Source organism: Lampetra planeri, chromosome 4 (assembly GCF_965212315.1).
Source record: "Lampetra planeri chromosome 4, kcLamPlan1.2.h2, whole genome shotgun sequence".
Taxonomy (NCBI): domain Eukaryota; kingdom Metazoa; phylum Chordata; class Hyperoartia; order Petromyzontiformes; family Petromyzontidae; genus Lampetra; species Lampetra planeri.
In genome coordinates, this window is record NC_136110.1 from 27,291,634 (window position 1) to 27,308,824 (window position 17,191).

Here is a 17,191-nt window from a genome sequence, read left to right on the forward strand (position 1 = left end):
TGTGGCATGCCCAGAGAATTCCAGAGGTGATAGCAACTGTGGTGGCCTCAAGGCTGCCGTATTCTCCCTGTTGGTAGATGCACCAAAAAAAATAAAGAACGCACCATCAACTTTTTGGTCATTTCAACAAAACAAGAGAGAAACGTTTCTACAAGTAAATGCAAAGCAGTAAAATCTACAGACACATTACACGAAATATGAAGATTGATGGAATCCTGTAACAAGGTCCAGCGGTATAGTATATTGCATTAAAATGATGGAAAAAGCCGCTAGTCTCAAAACCTTTACATGTAAATAAATCATACGGAAACAAATATGAGTTTGTATACAACACCGGTCAAATGTTTCTCTCCAGTCACTGGCTAAAACTGTTTGATGGACTAGGTGGCACCAGAGTCAGAGAGTTTGTTTTACCAGGTAAGAACTTGAGCCTATATGAGGTCTTTTACTAGCTTAACCTGGTCAAAATGGCCATGAAAGTAAAATGGGGAGATAGAAATGGATTGGATGCTGAGTGCAATTCTAACTTCCAATTCTAGGTGCCAGATTTCTGACCACCTTCCCGATTATTAGATGCACCTTCAAAGTTTGCTTTAAAATACTTCCATTGAAAGAAAGGGCCTGTCATAATCTGAGGAATATGCTCATTGTGGGCAGGATACAATCCCTATGTAGGTAAACCAAAGTGATTCCCTGCTCAATTGTGCATTGAGGCGGTGCTATGGCAAGGGCGAGTCATTTCATCGTACGCCCACTGTTGACTTGCCCGCAAAGTGGCACTGATTTTTATCCACCCAGGAAAGACGATGGACATCAACAGGAAAACTAAAAGTCTTGTTGTTGTTCGGAAAAATGGAAGGAACCGGAAAGAGAGGAAGTCCTCACAGAGAATGGCTTGGCGACATCAGAGATTGGTGCCAGAAAGATACGGCACTACTCGAAAATACTGGCACACAATACAGAGGAAAGTGGAAACACATGACGAAATGTGCAGTGGACACCGACGGGCTATCTGCCTATGGATCGTGATGTTGATGATGATGAGAGACCATGGGCTGAATCAACCCCCAACCGGGAACTGAACTCGCAACCTTCGATTGCGAGCTGCTCCCTGTCCCGCTGAACCACCTGGCCGGATGGGTAAACACAGCAGCTAAAGCCTATAATGGTCGGTCATCAACCTTTACGGTGTTTTCACAGTGCCTCTCCCCCAGCATCTGCCCACTAGGACCGTGGCACGATGTCTGTGTGTGTCAAATTTCCAATGCACGGTACAAAGGAACACATTGACCTGCTCCATGAAGGCATCCTTGAAATGATTACGTTTCGGAGCAAGGCGAAAATGAGATTGTAAAAAGGAGGGTGTGTTTTCAAAAATAATCTTGTTGAACACATTATGTTGAAACTTCTATGTTTATTTTTTAATCATTATCATACGACACATTACAAGTTAGGTATTTGTACATTCAGAGGATTCAGAAGCGATTAACCACCAGGCACGTAACGCTACAATTATTGTATCATTGCAAATGCTCTATTTTTGTACGTTATCTTAGTGATGTACTTCATGTTTGCGTATTTCATGGAATTAATATTCAGCACGATAACGATGTCTGTACACGATGCCTTGAAGATGATTGAATTACATCCTCTCTGTAGAGATGGATAATATATGTATTCATCACCATCATTATCGCCAGTCATGATCAATCCACTGCTAGACAAAGGCTGCCCCAAAGTCGTTGCTATACGGTTTTCCCCTCCACATTTAGAAACATGCGTTTACATTATTTAGATTATTCGGCTGTTAGAAATGTGCACATGATAAGCCATTTTGTTGAACTATTATTTGTGGCCAGGTCGCTTCTGAAAAATAAGCTAATAGCACAGTGGGCTTTACCTGGTAAGATAAAAAATATATATTTAGGTTTTTTTGTGTGATTTACTTACCTTTCCTATACTTTGCGCTGATTTCGTGTTTTCGTATTGTTTGCTGTAACTGTAACACATTCCTGCGGAGGGAGTTGGTATGAACGTTGGGTTGCTCGGTCAATGGCCAGGGTCAACGGCGGCGTGGTGTATTCTGCAAATATTGCCGACTGTGAGGGCGGGCACAGGCCGGCGTGAGTAGGTTAAACGTTGAGTTTTATAAGGGCACCACGGGGTGACCCGCCCCTCCCCACCGAGCCTCACCCCTCCCACCCCTCACCCAGCCCCACCCTGCCCACCCAGCCCCTCCCCAACCTTTCCACCCAGCCCCTCCCCACCCTCCCCTCCCCACCCATCTCCTCCCCACCCTCTCCACCCAGCCCCTCCCTCCCCACCCAGCCCCTCCCTGCACGACGGACGGACAGACAATAACCCCCTGTGGGCTGGTGTAACCAGGAGGTTCCTACAGGTATAAACAGCCCCTCCCTACTCGACAACTGTTAGGTCTTCCTCTCTTGCCTGGTAGGATGGGGATGCTTTTGTTTCATTGTATGTGTTTGGGTGATTTGTTTACCTTTCTTGTACTTTGCACGACGAACATGATTTTTGTACTGTTTGTTGTTGTAACGTTCTTATCCGACCCTGCTGGACATCTGTGAAAAAAGAGCTTGATAGCTCATCGGATTCCTCCAGTTTCATGAAAGAATATGATTCTGATATGGGCTTTAATCCACGTGTTCTTATTCCCGTCTCACAACGTCATTGCAATCATGCATCCCGTCACGGTTATTTGTGTCATTTCAGTTTGTATTCCATTGTTGTTGCTAATCCCCATGTTTCCGAGTCCTATGTCGAAAATTAGTATGCACTCATTAAATGTATTTATTATTTTAACAAAATTGGATCTCCTGGCACCTGCCAGGAGATCCAAATGTGCACATAAGTAATGATATTTTGAAAAGAAAGTAAATACTGTCAATACAATCTCAGACTTAATCCATATAATTAAATAGCTAAATATTTATTTCAATTAGCACTGTAATGCAATTGCCTATGTAAGTCCACATTTATGAAATATACATTTTGTTCATTATTAGTCGTGCAAATGAATCAGTAATTTCTTTTTAGCCTCTTTTGAAAACCTCAATGTCATGGAAATTACGCGATTGTATTACGTGAACATAATTTGCAGTGACTTACCCTGAATTGGATATCTATCTTGTTGACACGTTCTATAAATACACGAAAGAATAAGCTTTAGCTTGATGGTTCTTTGTTTAATGTTTGTTACCGCCGTGACTATTGAAAGGTGTAATAACCACCTTATCTGTGTGGACGTAAACACCAAGTAAACAGGTCCGTGTTATCTGATACACGCTGTGCGCCCTGTATGTGGCAAGCTTGCGAAATCATTGAAATTTAATCATAGCATTATTGCATGTTACCAACACAAACCCGTCTGAACTGGATTGAATTGTTTTGGTTGGGATGAATAAAAAGAGCCATTCTCCAGCAAGTTACTGTACATTAACCAAGCATTGACGAATTAGACCATGTTCTCCGTCCGTTTTAACTTGATCTTAAGAGTCCTAGCCAGATGAATACAATGGGCATCCAGGCTTGAGATGATCTTTACCTGTATCTCTACTCTTCTGCGATTATAAATCACGGAGCGCCTACAGTTGGAAGTCTTCACTGCACTGCTTAATTTTAATTAATGATCGAGCTGCGTATTTGCTTGTTCCCCATACACGTACCTGGCAGCACATTGCCTAGGCAATATCCTCCAGGATGAGATGGAGTAGAACAAAGACACATGCCTCAATGCGTACATCTTGTTCGCGTCCCAAAATCCTTGAGTGTGCCTCTGAAGGTCCCCGCGCCAGCCGACGCAAAGAAACTTGAAGTCTATTGCGTGGAAATAGGTCCATGGTATTTGTTCATGGGTAGACTGCTTTCCCGGAGCTACTAGATGCTTTGGGTGATACTTGCGGCTGGTTCGACTCAGTCTTATCAGACCACGATAGGATGAACATGTGCGAGCGTGGTCGTAACGGCACTGGCCCACCCGTATTCATGTTGGGAGTTCACACAGTTGCAAGCATGTGGGCTATCACCTCACGACATCTCAAAAAAATAAATGCTTGGTTGCAACTGCTACCCTCAATTTGGCGGGATTTTGTTGTTGTTGCTATCGGTGACTTTCTAACCCACTGACTAGGCTACAGACCGACGGCTCGTAGCCACGATAGGGCAATGAATCATCAAACGTCGTCTAGGCTTTGAGCCTGTTCTCGTGAAGTTGTTGACTTTCCTTTTATTTATTGTATGACATGGTCACGTCCATAAGATGCCACGTCGCAGAAACTCAATATTTGTTTTACCCATGATTGTAATACTCTACCTTGTTTTCCATGTTTTATGTTTGTTCTAGCAGTAAAGAGGGCATTCGAGAGCGGCAAAAAAACACGAGTGGACACATCCCTGGCATAACGTGTTTGAGAGCTGAACATTATCTGACCTTGGTTTGGCGATTCAAGTCCCGAGGTGCAATATACAGTCTTGGGAACATGGCTCTTTTGTCAGCCATATGGATTTCGTTGTATGTTTGCCGATGTATTTTTTTTATAAATTAGAATTTTTTCTGGAGGCCAACAATGGTAGCTCACAATATAAAGTTGCAGCTTATTTGTTGGCGTATGCTGTAGGTACGGTGTAAAGGACCTCTCTCGTTGCATTGTTACGGCACCTCTCACATTTGTGCGTTAGGGTCAACAACAAAAAGATGCACAGCCCGGTAATTGCTTTCTGGCCGATTGGCCTCCAGTCGTTGGGAGCTCTAGAGGTTCCCTCTGGAGACCAATCGTTGATACCCTTCCACGCTGTCCGGATCACCTTGGAGTACCCACACTGTACCTCACCACACATGGCCTGCCAGTCGACGGACTGCGGTGTAGAAACAGAGGCGGTGGGATTTAAGAAACGAGTCCCATTGTTTCAGTTGCTGGACTGAGAGACCCAAAATCAGCAATCTCCGACATTCAGGGAGTCTGATACGAAAACTCAGTCACCAGTTTCATCTCGGTTACTCCATGCATCTGTGCCCTATCGTTCAATGTATATTTTTATGATTGCCCAGGTACATTGGTGACTGTACACTTTATTCAGCTGCACTCGGAGAATTAATTTAGTTGTTGGCCACACATGTTTCAAGATGTAATGTGTTCATTGCTGTATCTGTTGCATCACCATTTAAAAAAAACAATAGGTTCGATTATTTTGTGCAGGAACGTTTGCTTATTTTTACGTGGAGTGGATCGGTGGGACAGTGATTATTACAATGCGCTATGAACCTGGCGACCTAAGTTTGACTCGTGGCCAGGGCTAACATTCAGCGGCAAGAGATATCAGAACCGGTCCTGTCCTCTCGTCCTTCACGAACCCGTACTGACGAGCGTGGTGAAGTATGGGTAAAAAAAAATAACCAACATAAGATCTTCATTGTACGTTTATATGTTGACCTTCTTTCGCACCGTACGCAGCCAATCTTGCTGTAATCGGAGGTGCGGGGTGAAGAACAACATTGGAGGCCTTCATCCTTTGTTGGGTTGAGAATGCCTGGGAAATATGTAATTATATATTTAATATAAGCACGCAATGCTGTATTCATACACATATAAAAGAAAGCACCATCTTTGAAGGTCCGAAAAAACAAACAAAATGTTGCATTTTCCTACACTTACAATACCTTCATGAGACCTGCCGTGCGACTTGAACGCTCCCAAACCTCGATGGGTAAATGTGCCGTATACCTCAAAAAACCCATCCGCATACTCCCGCAGCTTCCTCATTGAATGCACAGAACACATTCTAAATGCCAATAGGTTTTTTTTCGCGTTCAACTCTGCGTCCGTAATGCACGCATCTCATCCCCCGAGCAGCGGTGTGCACGTGTGTTTCTTCTCTCCTTTGCAGTATGCAATGATCTCAATAATCATCGATTATACACTGGTCAACACACTTTTTCTGACATAAGGTATTCCAACGATTATAAGGTAATTTTGGGGTGCTGATTCCAAATCTAGCATCAGTTTTTGTCTATCACATTAGGTTTTTGAGATATCAAATATTGCATTTTTTCAATAAAAACTGCAGAAGAAAAATATGAAATAAATCTACATAAAATGATATTATAAACACACTATCCTAAAAATACAGCACCATATTTTAACACTAAAGCAGTCACTGACTCGCAAAATCATAAGTGACAGAGTTAATTTCGGGTAAAATCAATGAAAATGGGGTATGCCGATAGCATAAAAATGAGATGTGATAGAGCAAATCTGAGATCAGATTTGGAATCAGCACCCTGAAATTAGTCTTTAACAGCTGCAAAAGTCCAGGCCAGAGAAAATGTATTTTTTTGTTGACCAGTGTAATCCTCAATTGACTGACATTGAGAAGATGGGTACAAACTTAGCAATCATTGGAAGGACGTTATCAACCAGTTTAAGTCATTCACTGGCTGTGATGTTCCCACCCTGCCACCTTCCGATGTAATTAAAAAAAAAAATTCCCCCGTGGCTTCGGCTCCCCAATTTCACATTAGCAGGTTGAATTTCTCGCGCCAACGTGGCCACCTACGGAAGCCGACCTCTGTGTCGCGGTGACTCTGCGATTTTTCATTAACATGCGAATCTCTGACATTAACATAACTAGCCCCGCCCACTTCGTTTATGACCCTAGGACTACGCCCTATAAAACAGTCTTCATTCAGCAGTTTTCCTCCTTGCCTCCTCTTGGTGACGATCGCTTGTGTTGTGATCGAAACGTCGTAGTTTTTTGTTTGTTATTTTCTTTGAACCGTCTACGTGCCATTAAAGAAAGACCCCAAAGAATATGGATTCCTGCAGTCACGAAAGCTTTAAGTCAAGATTTGACTGACATTTTTGTCTTTATGTGTTACCCTAGTTGAATTGTGGGGGGGGCTCTGGGGTGAATGCCAGCCCTACCCCAGCGAGAAGTCATCTGTTCAGCGTTGCATGAAATGCCAGCTGTGTTTTTTTCTCCTCTCTCCTTCAAATCCGTACGGACACAGGCTTCGAGAACTACTGCAGGACAAAGCATTTACCCAGAGAGCATATTCATTATTCCCAAAGTGATACTTACAAAATAAATTAATGCAGGGTTAAGCAAGACCTGGGTACAATTTCCAATTTTTCCGATTCATAAGTATGCATTGTGTACATATAAAACCTCCTTAAACGCGTGATAAGCAATGCAATTATATAAGGACCATTGGACTGAACGGTAGTTGTTATTTGAATAAGAAGTTGTACCGCTTTATTTAAGCCACCCATTTAATAAAGGACGCTCGATTTTCAACGAACAATTGGCCTTTGTTACACGCGAAGGGACACATTGTTTTGGAAATAACAACATGCAAAAGTGTGCTCACAGGGGGTAAGGAAACGACTCCCGTCAATCCTCGTCGATTTGTTTCCAGCCTGCATGCCCTTTCCTGTTTGTGACGAATTTACTCGTCATATGCAAACGTGTTTGATATTGAAACATTGTTTCGGGTACACGTTGTACTCGTGTTTTTCCCTGTGCTCATGAATAAACCATACGTCAAAATGATAAAGTGTAGATAATGCGGCTGAGGGATTATTCGGGGCATGATTTTCCATCGCAAATACATGCACTGTATCTCATGCTGATGGCACAGCACACTATCTTAAGTAATTTGGAATAATGGTTAATATGTAAAGCGACATTATTTAAAATCTATTACATTCAAATGCCAGCATGTGCAGATAATTTGTACATTTATATGCATAGTTTTTTATGGTTCATGGCATGTTCCAGATATCATTGCAAATCCTCAATTAAAAAAATGTGTATTTTGGCGATTGGGGTTTATTTTGTCATAAAGCACACACAACGTTCTATTGATCATAAAATACATTATCTAAAATAAATACTCGAGTATTGTATTTCAAAACAGAATATTGACTAACCATCTGAGGACAATTCTGATCACTCTGTAAAGCACACACCATGCATTTATCTCATCATGAAATTGTAGAAATGTATTAATATGCTTACTCGATTGTCTCATTTTCAAATGTATAATATTGCACATTCAAGAGAAAGCCTCCGTTACATATCCAGCATTTCACAGTTCAACAGGCCAGTCAAAAATAATGTTCTCTCATGTTGCTGAACCCTCCGAAATTATGATACTTTATGTTTAGGGCGTGATAACAAGCTGAATATGTGTGCTAAAACTGGACTACACTGTAATAATCCTTCAATTAATCAGGCTTTAGATCCACACGAAAGACAACCGGACAGAGACTGACTTTACGGGATATATATTAATCGACCTCTCCCATCCCATCTTACTCTACGCCAGTAGTTCTCAACATTTTGGGTAAATCTTCTTGGTTCTTTCGGTAAAGTCACGTAGAATGGAAATAACAAAATAACAAAATAAAACAGAGACGCTGTCTCTCCGACAGACCTGGTCTTCACCTGAGGACGGCTACTTGCGTTGTGGCCGAAACGTCGTGAGAATTATTTTATTATGTTTTATTTTGTTATTTTGTTATTTCCATTCTACGTGACTTTACCGAAAGAACCAAGAAGATGAATTCCTGCAGTCACGAAAGCTTTCAATCGAAATTTTTGGGTAAGTTGCCCCCCCACCCACTCCGCATGACATTTAAACGCTTCTACAGCATTGATGTGTTTCTTTGTGTGTACGAGTGTGTCCTGTTACTGGCGTTCTACATTTTTCCTGCACGGTATCTATGCCACAGCCTGCACACCTCCGGAAGAGATGTGGGGGGGGGGCTATGACGCACAAGTTGAGAACTGTTACATTTCCCCTCATCTCGTGCTATCCACTCAAGCAACAGCCTTAGGCTCAGTGCAAATGTGATCTTTCTCCTTTGCTTGCCCTATTGTCTTGAACTACCTCCCCCTGGCCGTCTCTGTTGAGACTCCCTGCCCTTATTAAAATCCACACTCAAGACCTTGCTCTTTCCCTCTGCATATGACCGAGCAAATCTGATCTCTCAAAAGCAGTAAAGTATTCCCTCGTTATTCACGAACTTGCTACCTACAAGACTGCATCGAGAGAGAGAGAAAGAAAGTGATGATATAGAGTGATGAGACCAAGCGACGAGAGAGAAAGTAATGAGATCAAAAGATGAGATAGACAACTTCATGATGCTTTAGAAGCATCTGTAGACGTTGTGTGTACGATATTCGTAGGCTCATTTCATTATCCACGAAATTTGCTATTCACGCATCCCTCGCGAAGAATGAGGGAAACCCTGTATATGGTATTCATGCCCATGTTTTGGGCATGCTTCACAAATCCTAATTGTCATTTTTTTTGTACTTTGTTGTTATCAAAGCGATTTCATGTTTCGATAATGTGTGCCATTACACCTGGATATAACGTGTGCGGCCTCTTAGAAACTAAACAACTAATCTAACATAAAATTACATTTTTCGTGACTGCAGAAATTACTATACTCATTGGTTTTTTCGGTAAAGTCACGTATGTAGAAATAAAATAAAACTAAATAAAATACAATTGTGTTGCGTTCGAAACGTAGTGATTTATTTTAATTAAATTTTATTTAGTTTTATTTTATTTCTACATACGTGACTTTACCGAAAAAAAACAAGAGTAAACTATATTCTTAGGTTTTTTTCGGTAAAGTCACGTAGGTAAAACATCAAAATTAATGAAAATAAAATAAAATAAAAACAAAAATCACGACGTTTCGGAGGCAACACAAGTCTCCGTCATCAGGTGGGACCGTCACAGCCGAATTAGCTGCATCAAGTGAGGCAATGATTCAAGAAGTAATCCCTTATAAGCAAGTTGAAGGGGGGAGGAAAGGGGGGGCTCATCAGAATGTGGTAGCCAATGAATGGAACGTATCGGGAGGGAGGGGGGCGGGGCTCAAAGACAGCCCACTGAGCAATATAGCTCTTTTTCAGAAGCGACCTGGCCACAAATGATAGACAGCTCAACGAAGTGGTTTATCATGGGAACATTTATAGCAGCCAAATACTTTAAACGCAAGTTAATTCTAAATGTGGAGGGAACTGGATAAAAAAATTACGGGGAGAGAGGCATGCAAACTCCAAATATACAGCCGTCAGGGTCGGGATCGGGATCGAACCCGTGCCCTCCTGTACACCAGGCGAGGTAGTTAACATCTCGCAACCACGACGCCCCGTGAGCGATGTGATGAGGTGTTTGGCTTCGTGTTAACTCCAGACAGAGCAGGCACCCTGCAACATTACTCCGCACATGGAGGATTTGAAGCGTGTGCAAAACTATCTCCGTGGCAAGCGCGTTATTCACAATGGTCTCAAGACTCCCGCAAATTTTACTCCCGCATACAATTGCATGAGCAAAAAAAACCAAAGCGATTTGTAGAGGGCTGTTGCGCCACTCTTGAAAGAGAAATCAAATCGTATTGTAGTCCTGCAGACAGAATAACGAGCTGAAAACTTCAACGCAAGAATAAAGCCTTGTAGAAAACAAAACAAGGACGACTGGGGTCGGTGTATTTTATAACGCCTCAATAACACGAGCTCATACATTGTAAATTCACTCTATGATGAATACGTGTGCGGTATAAATATCTGGAAAATATAGCACTAAATAAAACTGTTTCACTTCCCCTCCCCACCCCCAAGTATAATTCCTGGACTGAACTGTCACAGTTTCTTAAACAACCAGGCGACTGGTATTTTACGCATTGCAACAGCAGAGTGGGAGGGTGTGTGGGTGAGTGGCTGGGTGGTTGGAGATCACAAACAAATCTCCATTCACCCCATCAACTATCTCGGCTAATTGCTGTGAGTTTTCCTGGGTGGCCCATCGCCTGCTTTGCGAGGGTCAGTAGCAATTGCTCCTGGGTGAAGGTGGGCCACTTACGTCACATCATGAGCGGTGTAAAGAGAATTGCACGGAGGAGATGGAGGGATGAAATCAGCTCATGTCCAGGTGTGGATTTTTCTCTGATTCCTCCGGGTTATCTCTCCACATTTATAAACGTGCGTTACGGTTATCTGGCTGCTAGACATGTCCACATCATAAGCCACTTCGTTGAGCTATTATTTGTGGCGAGGTCGCTTCTGAAAAAGAGCTAATATAGCTCAGTGGGCATTATCTGGTAAAAAAAAAAAAAATTATAGTTGAGAAGAAATGCATGAAAACAAGTGTCTGCGAATCAATGTCTATCATCATGACTATATGTCGTATGTAAATGGGATCCAGGTAACTTACATTCACCGCAACATTTAGTACAGAATCACGACCGTAAATGTGTGGCATAACCACTGGGCCATCGTTCCAACCCTCGTGTGCAGCATTCTTTTCTTTTTGAACCCGGTTGTATCGACTTGATGATATATATATATTGGCTGAAAATGTTTTGGTGCATGCACATGACATTTGAGAATGTCGAGGATATTTGAAGCAGACATTAAACATTTACATTCACGGAAATGTTACAGGCAATGGGGTTTTTTTTTGTTTATTGTTACACTTAAATCACCACTGCCGGCCAATAGATTTTTATTCAAGTCTGTGAAAGCAACAGGAAAGGTGAATGTAGCATTGTGACGAAAAATTCCGGACAATGAATCCCTGGTCTCTAAATCGTCCCCCCCCTCTCCCCACAAATTTGTAAACGCGACCTTTTTTTGTGCTGACATTACCTCTTCAAACTGAAGTCACCTCTTTGCGAAAGGCTGAGTCTCTCACTGCTCCACCTGCCACGTCGTGTTAGACGATGCAGCCTGTGTCCGTATCCACACACGCACACCGGGCAACTGTAGGCAAGTGTCGATCAGTATTTGCTTCCTTGTGAGATTATTTTTTTGTAATACCCATGAGCGCGGTTGAATAGGCATGGCGCGAAAGAAGCTCACCACACGTTGTGTTCTCCTATAACGTGGCAGTTGCGTTCCCGAAGAACGTCGCGTTATGGAAAAATTGCGTTCTTATAAATAATATAGTAGGTAAAGCACAGTGCGCGAGAACGCGTGAGAGATGCATACGCAGGCTGAACAACGACTGAGGCGCGTGGGTAGCATCTAGAAGCATCCAGCAGTATCCCAGTGCCTTGTGTGACGCTAGGCCGAGGCAGCCGTAAAACCGCGTATTGCTACTCGCACGACGTCGTTCCGTACACTCAATCGCGTTCTATCCAATTCACGTGATGAAAACACGCATACTTTATTTTTTGTCATACAGATTAGCACAGTTGGCTACGTACGGAAATATGTTCGGCAGAGAAAGGGACATGCACCAGCACCAGCAGTTTCTGAGGTGCAAAAATAAATTATGAGGCACCCCCCCCCCCTTTCTACAATTAGGTGGCATGTGTTCATGAATAAGGGCTATTGCCAAAGACATTGGCTGTAATTTCTTTCCATTTTTAGGGCCGTGTTGTTGACAAATGTGTTGGGTTTTTTTTTTTTACACAAGCCGTTCTGTTCACAAGATAGACGTGTTTGCTACGTGCTTATCTTTGCACGTTGCGAGCTGGTGCGACTGGCACACGTCTGATTCCATGGCCGGGCACTCAAGTTCAAGTTCATTTATTAGGTAAAGCCCTGTGAGCCATTCGGCTCTTGAATCGGGTGAAACCGCAACAAGCAAAAAACAAAAACATGAACAAAAAAACATCTTAAAGTGAATATGTGACTGAGTGCAAACAGAAAATCCAAGAAAAGACAGCAAAATATTGCAGAAAAAAACACCGTACACCAACGCTGTGTGCAAAGATCCCAGTGGGATGCAAGTCAAACAACCAACAACAACCACAAGACAACTTAGATTAAAGCCATCAGTCTAACTCTGTACTACAACAAACAAACATGGCTAAACCAATACACTTTTTGAAATCACCAAAATAAAGCCATGAAACCAATGAAACAGTGATCATAGGAACTGTGACGGAATTCGAGGCGGAGGGGTGAATGTTTCGTCAATTTACCTTCCCCCCAGCGCCAACAACAGCAGCGGCGGATGCCAATTATAGGCAGAGTTTGGGGATAGCACATGCCCTTTCATACGACAAAAAATAACAACAGAGTAAATAATATAATGCAAGCGATAGGTTACGGGGTTATGATATTGTTCACGTAAGTAAAAGTTCAAACAAAAGCAATAAAACAATAATTATGCTTTTCCTTAATTGTTAGCTTTTAATTGAATTTGGAAATGTTCACAATTCCCAGCCTGTGATCGATATATCGATGTGGTTTTTTTCATTTCAGGGTCCCACTGTACTGGGAACACTACTTTGGACAACCAGGACTAACAAGAATGCCAACTCAGCTGACCAGGACGAAAGGGACTACCACTGAGACCACTGAACCCACACTACCATCAGGACCATCGGAGTCGCCACTGAGTACAATTGTACTACCACAACTACTTTTTGAAACACCACAGCGGGCCAATTATTAGTTAACAAATAAACAGATCCCTCCTATAGCCTTCAACACATTCCTGCGGAGAGAGCTGGTAGGAACGTTGGGTTGCTCGGTCAATGGCCAGGATCAACGGCGGCGTGGTGTATTACGCAAATATGCCCGACTGTGAGGGCGGGCACAAGCCGGCGTGAGTCGGTTAAACGTTGAGTTTTATAAGGGCACCACGGGGTGACCAGCCCCTCCTCACCCAGCCCCACCCCTCCCACCCCCCCACCCTCCCCACCCAGCCCCTCCCCACCCTCCCCACCCAGCCCCTCCCCACTCTCCGCACCCAGCGCCTCCCCACCCTCCCCTCCCCACCCAGCCCCACCCAGCCCCTCCCTCCCCACCCTCCCCACCCAGCCCCTCCCCACCCTCCCCACCCAGCCCCTCCCCACCCTCCCCACCCAGCCCCTCCCCACTCTCCGCACCCAGCGCCTCCTCACCCTCCCCTCCCTCCCCTCCCCACCCAGCCCCACCCAGCCCCTCCCTCCCCACCCAGCCTCTCCCCACCCTCCCCTCTCCACCCAGCCACACCCCTCCCATTTTTGGATGCACGACGGACGGACACAATAATCCCCTGTGGGCTGGTGTACCCAGGAGGTTCCTACCAGTAACAGACTGTTTGGGGTAAGTGCTGTTAATGAAAAACAATGAAGGACAGCACGCCACATGGTGAGGTGGGTAGCCAACACAATGCCCACATGTATCTCACCAGTCCTGATGTTTACACATCACACGAAAGATTCGTACGCTTTGGTTCTTTCGGTAAAGTCACGTAGGTAAAAAAATAAAACCAAGTAAAAATAAGAAATCACGACGTTTCGATCGCTACACAAGCGGTCGTCCTCGGGCGGGAAAAAATAAATATTATTTTTATTTTGTTTTATTTTTCTACCTACGTGACTTTACCGAAATAACCAAAGAATGATGGATTCCTGCAGTCACGAAAGCTTCAAATAAAGATTGACTAGGTATTCGTTTAAGGCTGAGGCGACCTAGGGGAGGCCCAGGATCGGTTAAATTATTCCTCACCGATGTTGTCCGTGAAACGAACTCGAGTTGCTGGGTTTATCGCGGAATGCACTAACGACCACACTACTGCTCCCCACACAATGTATGCACTCACGATGATGCACACTCACGTATGCATGCATGCACAATCATGCGTTCATTCATGTGGATATATATGAATATTTAAACACGGAAATTGCCTTGAAGATAATTATCATTTGTGCAGGAATCGCCCAGCTCTAGATCACAGGCATACACCACTTATATTCTTTGGTTCTTTCGGTAAAATCACGTAGATAGAAACAAAATAATAAATAGAAAGTGAATTCAAATAAAAATGAAAAAAATAAAAAAAAAACATTAATGTAGACTGTAGCCTCGTTCTTAATCGGAGTGAGTGTACTGGCAGTGTATAATGTCGACTGTAGCCTGGTGATTAAGTTTGGTGAGTGTACTGGCAGTCTATAATGTAGACTGTAGCAATGGTTATTAAGCTGGGTAAGTGTACTGGCAGTCTATAATGTAGACTGTAGCCTGGTTATTAAGTTTGGTGAGTGTACTGGCAGTCTATAATGTAGACTGTAGCAATGGTTATTAAGCTGAGTGAGTGTACTGGCAGTCTATAATGTAGACTGTAGCCTGGTGATTAAGTTTGGTGAGTGTACTGGCAGTCTATAATGTAGACTGTAGCAATGGTTATTAAGCTGAGTGAGTGTACTGGCAGTCTATAATGTAGACTGTAGCCTGGTGATTAAGTTTGGTGAGTGTACCGGCAGTCTATAATGTAGACTTATTCTTGGTTCCTTCAGTAATAAAAAAGGAATAAAATTCAATAAAAAAAACGTGAGAAAAAAATAAACATTTTAATAAAAATAAATAAATTAAAATCACGACATTTCGATCACAACACAAGCGATCATCTCCAGGAGGAAAGAGGGAGATGGTCACCCAAGGCAACCGCTGAAAAAGGTTTCAAAAATGGGCGTGGCACAAGAGCAAAAGCTCCTGCGGTGCAACGAAGTGGGCGGGGCATATGTGCCCTGGGGTCAGAGAGCACCAATGTGAAGCACGGGACATGCAGTGCCACAAAACGTCTCGTGTCAGAACGAAGTGGACGGGGCACATGTGCCCTGGGGCAAGGCGACAAGAACAAGACACGAATCAAGTCATGGCTTGACCTGTGCTCCCCCGACAAAAAAAAACTGCCAGTACACTCACCAAACGTAATAACCGGGCTACAGTCTACATTATAGACTGCCAGTACACTCACCAAACTTAATAGCCAGGTTACAGTCTATATTATACACTGCCAGTACACTCACCAAACTTAATAACCAGGATACAGTCTATATTATAGACTGTCAGTACACTCACCAAACTTAATAACCAGGCTACAGTCTATATTATAGACTGCCAGTACACGCACCAAACGTAATAACCAGGCTACAGTTTATATTATAGACTGCCAGTACACTCACCAAACTTAGTAACCAGGCTACAATCTACATCATAGACTGCCAGTACACTCATCAAACTTAATAACCAGGCTACAGTCTATATTATAGACTGCCAATACACCGATTAAGAACCAGTCTACATTAATGTTTTTATTTATTATTTTTATTATTTTATTTTGATCAGTTGAATTTTTATTCACTTTATTTATATTATTATTTTTCTATCTTCGTGACTTTACTTAAAGAACGGAAGAACATGAATTCCTGCAGTCACGAAAGTTTTAAGTACAAATGTGTACCCCACTTACCTTCAGGTGCAGTGCATCTGGCTTTGCCATTCATAAAATGTTAGTGGCACTATGGCAACACAGATTAAATGCTTGAGTTAGCATCTAGAAATCCCTTTGACTTGCCTTATTCACCTTTACTTGATACTTCGCTTTCATTCTTGACTTTGTGGCATAACGCACTGTAGGTGCTTATTGAGTAGTCCATGATTGCCATAGCCCTGGGTGGGGGTGATTCTTACACCCGCATATAGCCGAGGAACACGTTCTGGCAGAACACCAGGTGTTCCTTAGGTCAGCTCCGACATTGCTTCTTCTAAATGCGTTGATGACCACCCACCCATTCCAGCCTCTCCCCCCCCCCCCCCCAGTGCCCCCCACTTTAGTGTTCCCCCAGATTAGAATCTGATGCAGCACAAAGGTTGCGTTTGTCGTGTGCCTCAAAGAGTGCGTGGCATTGTTGTCAACCCGGCAGGCACATTACTACAAGGGTAGTAATACGAATAAATAAATTAATTATAATAATGACGATAATGACTCCTTCATTGAATCTCCGCCACAAACGTGAATTACGGAGAGTTGCTGTCCGCTGCCGACGATTAATCGCCTTAGACGTTTTTTGTTGTTGATTTTTTTTTAATCAGGAATAATTGTAGTCTTTTAACAAAAAAATAACCTGTAAGCTATTTGTATTTTACCAGGTAAGGCCCACTGAGCCTACGTGTTAAACCGAGAAAAGTTCTGTAAAGGACTGGACGTTTAAAATATCAGACCAACGACGTGGTCCGAAATGCTTTTGAGAGATTTTACTATTTTGTTTAAAATTTTCCAGGTAAGTCCCACTGAGCTATACAGCTCTTTTTCGGAGGCGACCTGGCCACGAATGATAGCTCCACGAAGTGACTTGTCACGTGGACAGTTATAGCAGCCAAATACTCTAAACGCGTGTAGATTCTAAATGTGGAGGGGGGAAACCGAGACGAC